General features: G+C 30.1%; 1 long non-coding RNA gene across 1 annotated transcript in view; it reads left to right on the forward strand.

Moving 5' to 3' along the window:
- Positions 1–254: 254 nt before the first annotated feature.
- The window catches only part of LOC122269209 (uncharacterized), a 29032-nt gene continuing 14117 nt past the window's right edge, over positions 255–15169 (forward strand). The window contains exon 1 of the long non-coding RNA XR_006225053.2: positions 255–452. This is a non-coding gene — a long non-coding RNA (uncharacterized lncRNA). The remainder of the gene's footprint in view (positions 453–15169) is intronic.

Here is a 15169-nt window from a genome sequence, read left to right on the forward strand (position 1 = left end):
TAACAAAACTTGGCAAGCTTCCAATTTTTTTTTCCATTCTTCCGGCTGACTAAAAACGTGATAAAATAAAACGTACTGACAAATTCTGCTACTCCCGAATTTTCTAGGGATAACAAATCTTTGCAATATATACGTAGAGTTAACTAGGGATAATCAGGTTAGCAATTAAATAAATACTTTTATCTTAATAAATATATCCTTTTTATTTTATTTTTATTAACCCAATGAAATATTGCTATCTTTACAATAGAATCTCAGTGGATGAATGTCTGTGTGGGTGAAATCCTGCAGTCAAAATTTAGATTACTTTCCAACTAGCTAGAGTGCTTGAAACTACCAAAGCTCCGTTCCCGATGTCAATGGAAGAATTATTTTTCGGCAGCTATCAGCAGAGTTTAACACTATATTACCGTAAAATAGAATTGATCATCAAACGAAATTTTCCGATCAGAGTAAGTACAGCACTCAACTTTGAACTAAAGCTCTATGCTGGATTAGATTATTATTTGCAATAATTTTTAACCACTTATAGCAGTAGTATTGCCAAAAAAAAGGTCAAATTTTCGACCACTTTCTAATTAACTAGAGTGTTCGTATAATAAGAACCCCTTCTGGTTTCACGACAATTTAAGTTTCAGTAATTTCTAGATCAATACAATCAGAATTTATCACCACATTATCGCAAAGTTTATGTATCCTTGGTAAAAATTTCGACAACTTTACAAAACACTAGAGTATTTAATTCTCCGAGCCTAATGAGTAATTAAATAATAATAATTTCCTGATAATTTTGCCATAACCAGAGTATATCGTCACATTATTCCTTCTAGATATTTATAGTCAATTGAAGTTTCAACAATTGTCCCATTAGCTAAAGTAAATTATAAATAGATCTCTGTAATGGATGGCATCTCAAGCTTCAATCATTCCCTAAACATTACATGCAGTATGATATTTCCAAAAGAATAAAATGATAATCCAAATTTTAACGGCTAGTTAAAATGCTTAAAAATGAACTGCGTACGAGGGCAATGCTAATTTTGATTTTCTCTTGAACTCTAGAAGCATGATTTATATAATGAAATAGAATTTATCGTCACTCGTCATTTCGGCAACTTTCAACAGGAAATCTGCGTCTGAAGATAATTCAGTCATTTTGTTAATAACGCTACCAAAGTTTATCAGCAATCAAAATTTTTACCACTCTCCAACATAAACAGATACAAAATTTTTGCCAGACCCAAAACAAGAACCGTAGGGCACATCACACTTTCACAGTACACCTCTCACCACAGATAATGAGCATCCAACATCTTTCGAAAAATAATGAGCTTTAGGTGTTGCAAAAAATAATTTTTTTTCTCTTCTTTAAATCAGTTGAAAATTGAAGTTTTTAAATTTTGTGTCAATTTGCCATAACAAATTTCTATTTTTAATTAAAAACAACTTTTATATAAATCTGCATATTACTTTCTGCAGATTAAATCTGCAACTTTTATATAAATCTGCATTAAAAAATAATTTTATCCTTAAATTTAGAAAATAAAATTTAATGACACACTTAATAATTATTAATGAATTCGAAATTTAATCATTAAATAAAATTTGTGCGAAACACAAATAGTAGCAAGATTTTTTTCTGTGATTAGGAATACATTAGAAAAAAGCAGCACTCATTAAGATTCATGGTGATATCATTTATCAATAAAAATAAAAGAATATTGTAATATATGCATAACATATGGACGATTTATCGTCATTTTAACAATTTGAGCAAAGATTGTAGGAAACCTGTCCTTAAAAAATAATTATATTCCTTATTAAGGGAAATTAAATTCAAGATTTTTGGCAATTCTAAAGATATTGAGTGTAGAACTCTTTACATGGTATATAAGTTAGTAATAATTTTTGTAATTAGCTTGAGAGAATTGTGATTAACTTAGAGAATTAGCTTGAAAATAGTTTTATAGTAAAGCAAAGAATCTTAAAATTGATTGCTAAAAAGGAATTTAATACATATCTATGCCTATTTTACAAAACGTCTAGCTATTAATTCAGATTTATATTTTCAGTTTAACTCAAAATGACAAATGGTACTTTTCTATTCAATAGTGCATAAATAAATTATTCAAAATTTAATACGATTGCTTTTTAACTAAAGAATAAATTGACATTAAAATAAACTAGTTTGCATTTTTATAAAAGACTGAATAATTAGTAAAGATTTCAGTCATTAAAAAAAATTCTTAACTAGAAGATTAACGCAAATCCATGAAGACACCGAAAAAATATTTAAACTCTCAAATCTAAAAATGCTTCAAAGGAAAACAGAAACAAAAACATAAATACAATGCATAAATCAAAAATATAAGCAATCGACGTAATTAATCAAAATTAATGAATAAACAGTATCTTTTGATCTTCTATAAGCTGGAATACAAAGAGCTCATTGTTGCTATAGCACTAATATTTAGTGACATTCTGTTTTTCTTTTCTCAGCCAAGAGATATAAAAAATTACGGCAGAGTTACGGCAAATTGTTGATGAGCAGATTAAGCTTTTTAAGCATAAAAATGCAACTGTACTTTCTGCTTGCTTGCGAAGTTTTTTATTACAAATAATATTTTAGCAAGAAAGCTAACATTTGGCCAAAAAATCAACAATTTATTCATCATATGATAACACAAATAACTTGATAAAAGAGAAAAGTAGAGCTATCATAATTTTTAAAATTTAATTATTTCACAAAATGAACGGTCTTTAAACATTAAATTTGCGCATAATAGAAACTTTAAATAAATAAGATTAGTCTTAGAGGCAAGAAAAAAGTATACGCAAGTATAATTTTGAGATTCCATCAGATAAAAATATTTTGCTCATTACTCTGTGTTACGTTTCGCTCTATGTTACGTTTCGATCTATGTTAATACTTGTTTCTTTTTATTTCGATAATTTTTGGCTCTCAGTCTATCGGAAAATGCTATCCGTATGCCGCAACTCATTAACAAAGTTAGTTACCACGAACTCTAGTTTCAACAAGTAATCAAAGAAATTTATAGATTTCCAGTCGCGCTTTCCTCACTAATGAATCGTTAGATTTTGATAGCGTTTTTTTATTTATTTATCGCTTAAATATTAAATTGCCACTCTAAATTAGCATTAATGGATTTTATTTTTATTTCAAATGTTCTACGAATATGTATTAAAAGCGGTTATTGTGAAAAACCCTGGATGAGTCGTGATCTACTAAAAGCCGGTCTTAGGAAGATTCCATACGATCCTTAAACACAAAAGAGATTTTTTTATTTTTGTTTTCCTCCTTTTTCCTTCCTGTTTTGCTTTAGTCTTAGTTTATAATACACATTGACTCTATTCTATTAAGAACTTAAAAACAATCAGAGTTTAGGACATTATATCCGCTTCCGTCTCTTTTGAATTTATCTAAATTCTAAATTCAGTCAACCAACTGACCAATGAATGAAGTATAAAAAATAATGGTTAATCGTTCATTTTTTTTAAAGCTGACCAAAGTATAATGTGCAAGTTTTTTTTTTTTTTAAAATAAACACCATTTTTAGAAAAATACTTCTAGTTCATTAAAAATTTCTCTAAAAATAACTATTCACGAATATTAACTTTTTATCGGGTGTCAAAGATGTTATAACGCATTTTATATAACACTGTATTACACATTAAATACATTTTATTTGCAAATTTCTTCTGAAATTATTTTTGGAATTTATTCAAGAATGAATCGAAAAAATTTATATATGCAGGATTATGATGGCTTAAAAAAGATTTTATTTATCAAATCTATTTCCCCGAGAGGCACAAAACTATAAAAATATCGCTCTAAATTGCTCCAAAGCCAAGGAAAATTACTGTTTCAAATAAAATACCAACTCTCAAACGCATCTGCGCCATTGCTTATCTTTCTCTGTAAAACTGTTTCTCTGCACGGAGAGACTTTATGCAGTGAAGTGAAGAAAACATTTTTTCATCCCGCCATAAGATTTCAGTTCGAGAAATAACGTTAACGAAAAACTCGTTTATTGCGTTTATTACGTTTGTGTTTTTTTTATTTACCAAGAGCCCCGATTTGCAGTTATTTATAATCAGTTAGATTCCTTTGCGCTTGTTAATCGATTAATTCGTATGTCTAGAATCAATTAAGGAAATAAGCCAAAATTTTTAGGTAATAAGTGAAACAGTCGGTACTTCGTAAAAAAAGATATAAAAACTTGTAAACGTAATAAATCAATTAATCATACTTCAAAAATAATTTTTTTTATTTAAAAATAACGTATTTTCAATTATACTGGGTAGTCTATAAAGGTAATGTGTAGATTATACTGCGTAACTTTTTTTAACAGATCATTGATACTTTCGTCTCACAGATTTCAGATTTTCAGTCTATTTTTCGTCGAAATGTTCAAGTTTAAAAACGTTATAGTATATAAGAGATACATAAATCTTGCGACCTATTTTTAAGGGAGTTAAGACACATCATCAGAAATAAAAAAGCATAGAAACCCAGACCCAGAAATATCGTCATACGCCTCTAGAAACACTCATTAATTATAAATTGTTTAATAATAAGGTCATAATTAGGAAGCATGTGAAAGACGAAATTTTGGAGAATAGGTTCCCATGCAATTTTAATTCTGATGATGTGTCCTAACTGCCATAGAATTATGTCACAACATTTATGCGACAATGACAAAGATCGAATTATTAACTGAGATCGGATTTTTTTTTTCACCCCTGTTATATATAACGTCTTTATGCGTGAATATTTCGACCAAAAATAGACTAAAAATGTCATTTATAAAACATTAAAAAATAGTCTATCTTTCGTGGAAATCTAATTTCAGATTTAAAATCCTGTCACCGAATCAGGTAAGATCGAGTGATTGTATAAATGCAACAAAAAATAGTTCCCGAATGTTATCCCCGTAATTTGAGCAAATTAAACAATTTTCGGTCCTTAAGCGGATCAATCTAGTTATATTGCACATTACTTAGATAATCTGTAGAATAACTGGCTTCAACACTTCAACGGTAATACATATAAGGTGAATTTTTTTTTATCACTGAAAGCTACTTTTTTGCCATCCGGAACTCCATGTGATACACTATTTAGTAAAATTCAAAATGCTGCTCACTTAACAAAGGCTTACGCATTTTTTTTACGTTTTACGAATCCATACTAAACAGGAACTTGTCTAACTCTACGAGACGTTTTATTTAATATTTCATAACCGTCTTGGAGCAGCCAATTGATTGCCTTGGAGCTGATTGGAGCAGCCAATCCAATTATGAGTTTACGAATACCAATGTCCAACTCCGCACCCTTGTAATTGTAATTTTGAACTCAATCCAGAAGAAAAGGGAACTGGATCAAATAGTATTGGAAAAAATTTGCCTTCGTAAAGGACATTTTTATGGAACTTATCCGCATTTGCGTTACATGGAGGGGTAAAAATTGTAAACCTTCCAAGAAAGCCTCCCACGGTTAGACTGACGGCAAGGAGACTCTAACCGACGATCTGTCTTTCACTGAGGATATTTTTCTTCAACATTGTGGTCGGTGTGAACCGGATGTGGAAATCGTATCGACCAGTCCCTTGTCACCTCATTGGAGTGCGAACACTCTATCCCCAGAGCCACCACGGTTCTTCTACGAGAAGTTAAGATAAACCCATATTTTTTTCTGTATTTTAGCTAAAACCGTATTAAGAGTTATTTTTTAACGTATTATCAGCCGTTTTTAACGTATTATCAGCTCCGCACTTAATGATTGTTAACGTCTTTACGCTTATTAATTCCATAAACTTCTCCAAGTTATACGCGCCTACAACTGTGGCAGAAAGACCAATATTCCATGCAATAGAACTTTTAATGCTACCATCTTTTTAGAAGTTATTTTTTCTTGCTCATCGTGGGTAAAAGTCCTTTTTCAGAATAATAGGAAACAAAATTTTTCAACTACTAACATCACACACCTCCGAAACAACAAGCAATTTCCTACAAGTAATTTTGTTGAAAAAAATTAGTTTTAACATATCGAAATTTTACAACATATAGAGAGTGATTCAATTCAGCAATTACTAACTTGGAGGTGAGGTAAGGCACATCATAAAGATTGACCCTCAAAGCTTGTATCCGCAATACTGAATTACCAGTATATGTTAAAGAGCTCTATCGTTAAAAATTGCATCGTAAAGAGCCAGAGTAAATTTTAGCAAAAAACTCCGACCTTAACTTAAGCAGGGTGATCCAATGCAGTGGTAACAAACTTAGAGAAGAGATCAGAACACTTTACAAACCTAAAGTGCTTTTTCGATGAAAATCAGGTGTTTCTTGTATAATTGTGGTTTAAAATAACAAATCTTTGATTATATTTTATTAACACCCACCATTGTCTCAAAAATTGGCATTTTAACTGGATCTTACTCAGTTTAAATAATAACTTCGAAGCAAAAGAAAAGTACTCTCAATAACATTTTTGGAGACGAGCCTTATCTATCCTCCCGAAGTTGTGAGGCTTTCGATACATTAGAAAGCGAGATATCCGAGAATTGACTGGAAGTTTGGCGACTTTTGCCCCAATAAAAACGGTACGCGGTAGACAATTTTGGTATATAAATCCAGCAATTTTTGTTTAAAAAAACGCATAGTTTCATCCAAAATACAGAAAAAACGTCCAAATGTGTCGTACAGTTTAGTTGCATAGCAACCTCGGGCTGGAAATGCCGATGGCACTTCCCTACTTTCCCATTTTTGGACTGGTAATTTCAAATACAAACTAACATATTCTTTAAGGAAACATTACTTTTTAAAGAAATAATTCATGTCAAAACACTACTATTTTTACAAACTGTTCAACAGTTGTTTGTGTTCTACAGTAAATAGCAGTGCTCTGATATGAATTATTTTGGAGCAGCCAAATTTTGAACAACTTGTCCAAATTTTGATGGAAGTTGTTCAAACTTTAGCAGCTAACTTAACTATACNCTTTTTTGAAAAGAGCATTACATATCAACCTCTTCTCTCTGAGGCGATCATTCCCCTTCTGTTTACAAAACTTCCGCCTCGCTACAGTTACAGTTAAAATTTTAAAGTTAGATTGTTCGTCGCAGTTTCTCGACAACGGTAGTAAATTTGGGTTGGACAGGCATAAAGTGTCCTTTCGATGAAAATCATGGGTTTCTTGTATACTTGTGGTCTAAAATAACAAATCTTTGAATATATTTTGTTACCACCCACCATTGTCTCAAAAATCCGCATTTTAACCCATTTCAAATAATAACTTCGATTATTGATTAAATCCACATCTTACCAATTTTAAATAATAACTTCGAAGCAAAAGAAAAGTACTCTCAATGACAGTGGAATCGTCGCCGACTAGGCGAAATTTTTGGAGACGAACTTTGTCTATCCTCCCGAACTTTTGAGGCTTTCGATACATTAGAAAGCGAGATATCTGAGATTTCACTGAAAGTTTGGCGACTTTTCCCCCAGTAAAAACGGTACGTGGTGGACAATTTTGGTTTTGGTATATAAATCCAGCAATTTTTGTTTTAAAAAAAACGCATAATTTCATTCAAAATACAGAAAAAAAGTCCAAATATGTCGTACAGTGGAATTGTATGGCAACATTGGGCTAGAAATGTCGATGGCACTTCCCCATTATACGTTTTTGAACTGGTAATTTCAAATACTAACTTACATGTTCTTTAAGGAGACGTTACTTTTTAAAGAAATAATTCATGTCAAAACATTACTATTTTTAAAAACTATTCAACAGTTGTTTGTATTCTACAGTAAATAGTAGTGCTCTGATATGAATTGTTTCGGAGCAGCCAAATTTTGAACAACTTGTCCAAATTTTGATGGAAGTTGTCCAAACTTTAGCAGCTAACTTAACTATATTTCTTTAAAAAAACTGTAAATGCTAAGTTTTCGAATTATTTAACATTGCTTTGAATCAAACGCATTCGTAAAAAATTCCTTTTAAAAACAAGTTTCAGGAAGCAGAGATTTTAAAAAATAACTTTGAAGACGACAGATTAAACTTTCTTTAACAGCTAACTATTATACGATTTTAATTGAAATAGCCTTTTTATTTATTTTTCAAAAAATTTCGTCTTTTCTGATTCAAAGTTAGATCTTCAGTAACTGCTTTTCAGGAAGAAAAAAAATCCATTACCAAACAACAAAAAAACCTTCATTACAGCTTCCTTTTAGTGGAACAGATACTGGGGAACCAATCAAGGATCCCTGACAAAAAGAGGTCTTCTTACCAATCGGATTTTCATTCATCTTTCCTTTAGTAGATCTCCTTGTTTGACAGTTAGATTTTTTTTTTCTTCCTTGGAGGGATTAGAGCCCTTGTCTATTAAATGGGGATGATGGATTTTCGTTTTCTCTTTTCTACTTTTGATTACTTTTTTTCCTATCTGATATTTTAACTCTCACTGCTGTTAAACTCTTAATCGCAAAATGGCCAGATCTTGTGAAAAATGAATGGAATGTTAAAGATCAAAGCTTTATATCAAACTATCGATTAATCAAAGACTAAATAGTTTGACTCAAAGTTGTATTATGTCTATTAAAATATATTGTTTTTCTATTATTAAATTTTTTTCGGTAAAAAAAATAGTGGTATACCATAACATTAGAATATATGAAGAAAAAAACTATAACCCTTGTACATGTTTATGTTTACATGTTTCTTTACCCTTTCGTTAATTTTTATACGGTTTTGGTGAGGGATAGTTTGTAATAGAGCTATAAAAAGAGATTTAATTTGAATATAATAAATTATGACACCCGGTGGTTGGCCGGTAGCGCTTCGCGCTGTCGTGCCACAGGTCCCTGGTTCGATACTCGGGCCGGGCAAGGTTGATTCAGCCTTTCATCCCTTCAGTGGGTCGATAAATGAGTACCAAGCATGCTTGAGAACTAAACACTGCGGGTTCCGCGTTCGGCTGACCACCTGACCGGAACATCTGTTCCTGCACCCCAGAGCCCAAGGTCAAGAAAACTGAGATAGGCAGAGTAGGCCTTGGCCCTCTATGAGCTGTCACGCCACTGAGTTTAGTTTAGTTCATAATAAATTATACTATGTTAAATGCCAATTTAGTGGAAACAATAATAAGACTAAAAAAGTATTTAATAATTATTAACTTAATAATATAAAGTCACCAGGATGAGTAAAAAGCTAATAAAAATGAAATTGATGGTTAAGTGCTAATTCGTTGGGTTAGTTTATAGCAAGAGCAAGTTTAAAGTAATAAAATATTATATTAAATATATTTTGTTTTTATAATATTTGTTTTTATTTTATACATTTTATACTTTTTATTTTGTACATTTTTATGCAATTTTACAACGGCATAGTCTGTAGTAAAGCTAAAAAATTTTAAATAAGCGAAAAGAAATTAAGTACTGCTTATCAATTTAGAGGAAACATTAACTCTTAGACGCAAAATTTTTATTAAACGTATTTTTCATACTTTTTTCCTTATTTTGTATTAATATAGGTCAAAATAAGTGAAAAATATTATATTTAACATTTTAATAATTTATGGTTATGAAATACAGCCTGAAACACCAGTGTCTTCTTCTGCGTAAAAGTTAAAATCTTCCAAACACGGCTCACTTCCAAGCAATAATTTTTCAAATTTTTAGCTATACAGATCTAAGAGAAACAGTTAATCATCATAGAAATGTCTTTTAATTTACAAAAATTGATAAACTTTTGAATATGAATTTTACAAAAAATTTCAAACTACTTTTTTTGGATTTTAGTACAATTATACAATTCCGATAACCTAACAGATTTTTTAGTAACTATCAGACTATTTTTTGTTACTAAAAAATACTAAAATACATTTGTGCTTGCAGTTAGTGCCAGAAAAAAATAAATATAAAAGAGACACCGTTGTCCCCTCTGCGACAAAGGGCTAATAAGACTAAAAAGGGGTATTCAGTAATTATTAATTCAATAATATAAAGTCACCAGGAAGGCTGAAAATTAATAAAAGGGAAACTTGTAAATTGTTACCAATAATATTCATTTTTTCCTCTAAGCTGGGTCAGCAGATAGTTTGTCAGTTTTACAAAATCTATNTTAGTTTAGTTCATAATAAATTATACTATGTTAAATGCCAATTTAGTGGAAACAATAATAAGACTAAAAAAGTATTTAATAATTATTAACTTAATAATATAAAGTCACCAGGATGAGTAAAAAGCTAATAAAAATGAAATTGATGGTTAAGTGCTAATTCGTTGGGTTAGTTTATAGCAAGAGCAAGTTTAAAGTAATAAAATATTATATTAAATATATTTTATTTTTATAATATTTGTTTTTATTTTATACATTTTATACTTTTTATTTTGCACATTTTTATGTAATTTTACAACGGCATAGTCTGTAGTAAAGCTAAAAAAAATTTTAATAAACGAAAAGAAATTAAGTTCTGCATGTCAATTTAGAGGAAACATTAACTCTTTATCGCAAAATTTTTATTAAACGTATTTTTCATACTTTTTTCATTATTTTGTATTAATATAGGTCAAAATAAGCGCAAAATATCATATTTAGCATTTTAATAATTTATGGTTATGAAATACAACATATTTCTTTTCTGCGTTAAAGTTAAAATCTTCCAAACACGGCTCACTTCCAAACAATAATTTTTCAAATTTTTAGTTATTCAGATGTAAGAGAAACAGTTAATCATCATTGAATTTTTTTTTAATTTACAAAAATTAATTGATAAATTAATTTTTGTAAATTTTGATAAATTAATTTTTGTAAACTTTTGAACATGAATTTAAAAAAATTTCAAGCTACTTTTTTTGGATTTTATATTTTAGTACAATTACAATTCCGATAACCTAACAGAATTTTTTAGTAACTATCAGAATATTTTTAATTAATAAAAAATACTAAAATACGTTTTTGCTTGTAGTTAGTGTCAGAAAAAAATAAATATAAAAGAGACACTGTTGTCCCCTCTGCGCCAAAGGGTTAATAAGACTAAAAAGGGGTATTCGGTGATTATTAATTCAATAATATAAAGTCACCAGGAAGACTAAAAATTAATAAAAAGGAAATTTGTAATACTGGGTTGGCAGATAGTTTGTCAGTTTTACAAAATTTTAAAAAATACCTGAGAGGTAACAACTTTCATTTTTTGTATTTTACGCATACTACATCAGGCTTGCTAGCTATCAATCTCAGCTGAATACATGAATTGAATCTTGAAGCAAAACAGGAAATTTTAAAGTTTATTTTAAGAAGCAATCACGTGCAAAATATAGCGTCTAATAAAATCGCGTGTTTAATAAAATTATGATTAGATGAACAAAACAAATCTAATTTTCTAGAAGCAGATACCATATCAACAAAATTAAATTTCATAAAATTAAGGAGAAGCTTGAAACCAAGTTGGGAATAACTTTAACATTTTTGTTAACAACGTGTTATGAACTACTCACACGCTTTCGAAAAAAAAGCCAACTAAACTAAATTGCTTTCACAACAATTTCCGAGATTTGATAGTAGAAACATTTTGCTCGGGCTTTTACAGTTTTATGCGAGTTTATAATGGCGTTTGTTTAGAAAGACTTAAGAGGGAACAAGTGAATTCTTAAACTAGATTTTTTAATCGCATGTCTTGAAGAATTAGATAATTTCAACTTATTTTTGCGGGTCTCATAGAGGGACAAAGAAAAAATCAGAACAAAAATTTCTTGGAACAGAATACACACAACTACTAAAGAGCAAACGATAAACTAAAATAAATTATGATTTACTCAGTTTAATATAATAAATGCAATATCTATCGCAAAAGAATGATAAAATATACTATTTTTAGTTTAAGAATTACTTTGTCTGGAACAGAAAGCTTTAATAGTTTCCAATATAAACTAATTTAAGGAGCACTGAACAACTTATGATAATTTGAGATCATATTTTTATGGTAGTGTTGCGCTAAAAAAACGATCTATTAGGTAATATTTCGCATGCAAATATTTAATTAAATCTTGTAATTAACTGCAGGACTTTCTGGTTTAAATGATTTTGAAGTAGGAATCCAATAATCTCGAAACGAAAACACAGTGAATATGCTCCCTGCCTAACATTTTTGAACTAAAGTAATTTAATGGACAACTCCTCAATTCATGATACGATACAAGACTTCTAATTGTTTGAAATGCTAAATTCTAAGATGTTATTACTGTAATTCTAATTGGGACCGATCATTTGTACAATCAGATGAAAGGGTGAATCAATTATTGTGAAGCTACAAAACTCCATCTTACATTTAATCGCTACTGTTTGTACAAATCTTCACTGAATCTGAAAGTAATAAATAAGCATATGCCCCATGAAAATTGATAAAGATTTGATAATGTAAAATTGTTAATTGAGTTTCTTTTTCGTGACTAATTTCTTCAAAAATTTACGACATTGTACCATGTACGTAATTAGTGGATGGTCACTAAGTTTGAACTATCGAATTTCGATACTTTTATCAGCATTACTAATCATGTTGGATCAAAAATCCAAATCTTTGAATTCTTTAAGTCAATTATTTGAAAACTAGCATTTGTATTCTTAGAAAACGCAATGCTTCAAACACAAAAATATATCAGGAAGATGAGTGGAAAAAAAATTAGGACAAAATATTTTTCATCAGGAAAAACTCAACACATCAACTAGGGGCCCTATTTTTGCCTCTCATGAGACAATTTCTTTTAAACCATATCGTTTATATAAATTATAAAAAAAATATTTTAAGAAAACTCCTAATTTTACTTTTCCACAAAGAACACATATTAATGACGGCACTTTTTATTTCAAAATAACAGTTTCTAGTCTAATTGTAATTCAAGCATGCACTAAACCTATTAAAATAATAATACTATACAAAGGAATTTTCATGTTAACATATTCAGTGTTGCCACAGAAAAAAATTAAGAAAATAGTTGCTTTCAGTAGCCTAAAGAATGAAAATAGCTGCCTAAATAAGAAAAAAAAATTTCAATAATATGAATAACATTTTATTCAATGACTTAATTGTCATATACCACGATCCATTAAGTCAAGTTCATGGCAAATATGATAATTTTTATATAAATGTTAGCGTTCTAGCACTCAATTTTTAATATCAAAAAATTAGAATATTTGCAGAAAAATAATTACTTTTGATAACAAGAATTCAGTCAAAATAATACTTTTTCTAAAAAAAATTCTCTATTTTTCTTTCTTTTACCGAAAATAGTTGCTTTTTTAGCCTTTTCAGGCAAAAAAGAAAGTTGCCATAGTCGCCTCAGGCTTGACTTATCTTTTCCCCTGGTGAGAGAATTGTTTTAGTATCTTATCTGATCTTTGGTGTACTCCGTTTGACAGCAGAAATTGAACTGGAGGTGTTATAGAGTCAATCTTAAAAAGCCTATCCATATATAGACTGGAATTGTTTGTTGATATAGAGAGGGGAGCTTCTTATAGATCCCTAACTGACCCACCAAAACTAGAAGTATTAACCCAACACCCTCCTTGAAATAGCTTAGCCTCTGAATTTTAATCACCATCAGTACTAAAGACAACTAGCGAGGGGATTTCTTTAGATAGATAGACTATACCTGTTTTAAAATAAGATAGATATGACTTATACGAACATGAAGTACGGCCAGATCCATTTTTTTAAATTAATGGAGAGGCCTTCATATATTTTTAGTCAGTAGTTTTAAGTGTTGTCACTTAAATTGTTCAAAGCTTTTTAAAATATCTATTTTAGTAAAAAAAAATTTGAATTTTAAAATTATGAAGTAAGATTCCAGTTGGTACTTTTATAAATGTTCCAATTACAATGATCCTGAGCCGTGATGGCTCAGGTGATAGAGCGTTCGCCTTCCAATGAGGTGAACCGGGTTCGAATCGCAGCGATTGCTGGTCGAAGCTAATTCCGCATCCGGCTTGAACTAACCGCAGCGCTTATGTAAAATATCCTCAATGGTAGACGGATCATGGGTTAGAGTTCCCTTGTCGCCAGGCTAACCGTGGGAGGTTTTCATGGTTTGCCTCTCCATGCGGGTTAGTTCCATCAAAGAGTCCTTCACATAGGCAAATTTTCCCCAATACTTGATCCAGGAGTTCCTTTGTCCTCTGGATTGGGCTCAAAATTACAAGGCAACGGAGTTGAACATTAGTAGTCGTAAACCCAAAAAAATTGGGTCGGCTTTTCAACGAGGGATATAAAATATTAAAAAAATTACAATTATCATCGTTATTTTAAGTAAAATGTTTACGCAATTTTTTCTTAGTAATATTACGCAGAACAATGATACAAATTGAGATTGGTATTGATTAAATCTTTTTTAAAAAAAATAAACACACAAAAAAATACTTTGGAAAAAAAACGTAGTCTTCTGGGACAAAAACAAGAATAAATTTTCCCAATCCAGTGAAACTTTTTCAAAGGGGTGTTCCAGATAAAGACTTTTCCCTGCTACTCCCTCTGAATATTGATTAAAAGAAGATATATTTACGTTTGTGTGTGGAAGGGACTTTTGGCGACAAAAGCAGTTGAAATCCCAGATCAAATTTGACATGAGAGATGGATGTTTGGAAGACGTGACAGTTTATGCCCTCAATCATTGTCAAAAATGTTTCTTAAAGAATCAGGGATAAATCTATAAAAAAATTTATCTTTTAGTATAAAGTGATATAAAACACTAAAAAATTAAATCCTTGTATGATTTTTGGCACATTTTGGTTACAACTTTGGGAAACAAAAATAAAAATAATTCTTGAAATTAGTTTTCTATCTTCCTCTTTTTAAAGAAAAAAATTACAAAACTCTGGTCCAACAATAGTATGAGTCCCATCACATAAAGTAAAAATGACTGGCGATAGAATTTGACATACACTAACAGTGTAAAAACATGAAAAATGTTCTTTAGATGAAAATATGTATGAATATTTTTGGCTGAAAATAACGAATCTGTACTTGTTTTTTGTGTATCACTCACTATTTTCTAAAACATGTGCATTTTAGCTCGGCGACTTTAGGTATTTTAACAGAGCACAATAATAACTTAAAGGCAAAGGAAAGGTGCTCTCATTGGCAGTGGAACTTGTGGCGTA

Source organism: Parasteatoda tepidariorum, chromosome 2 (genome assembly GCF_043381705.1).
Source record: "Parasteatoda tepidariorum isolate YZ-2023 chromosome 2, CAS_Ptep_4.0, whole genome shotgun sequence".
NCBI lineage: Eukaryota > Metazoa > Arthropoda > Arachnida > Araneae > Theridiidae > Parasteatoda > Parasteatoda tepidariorum.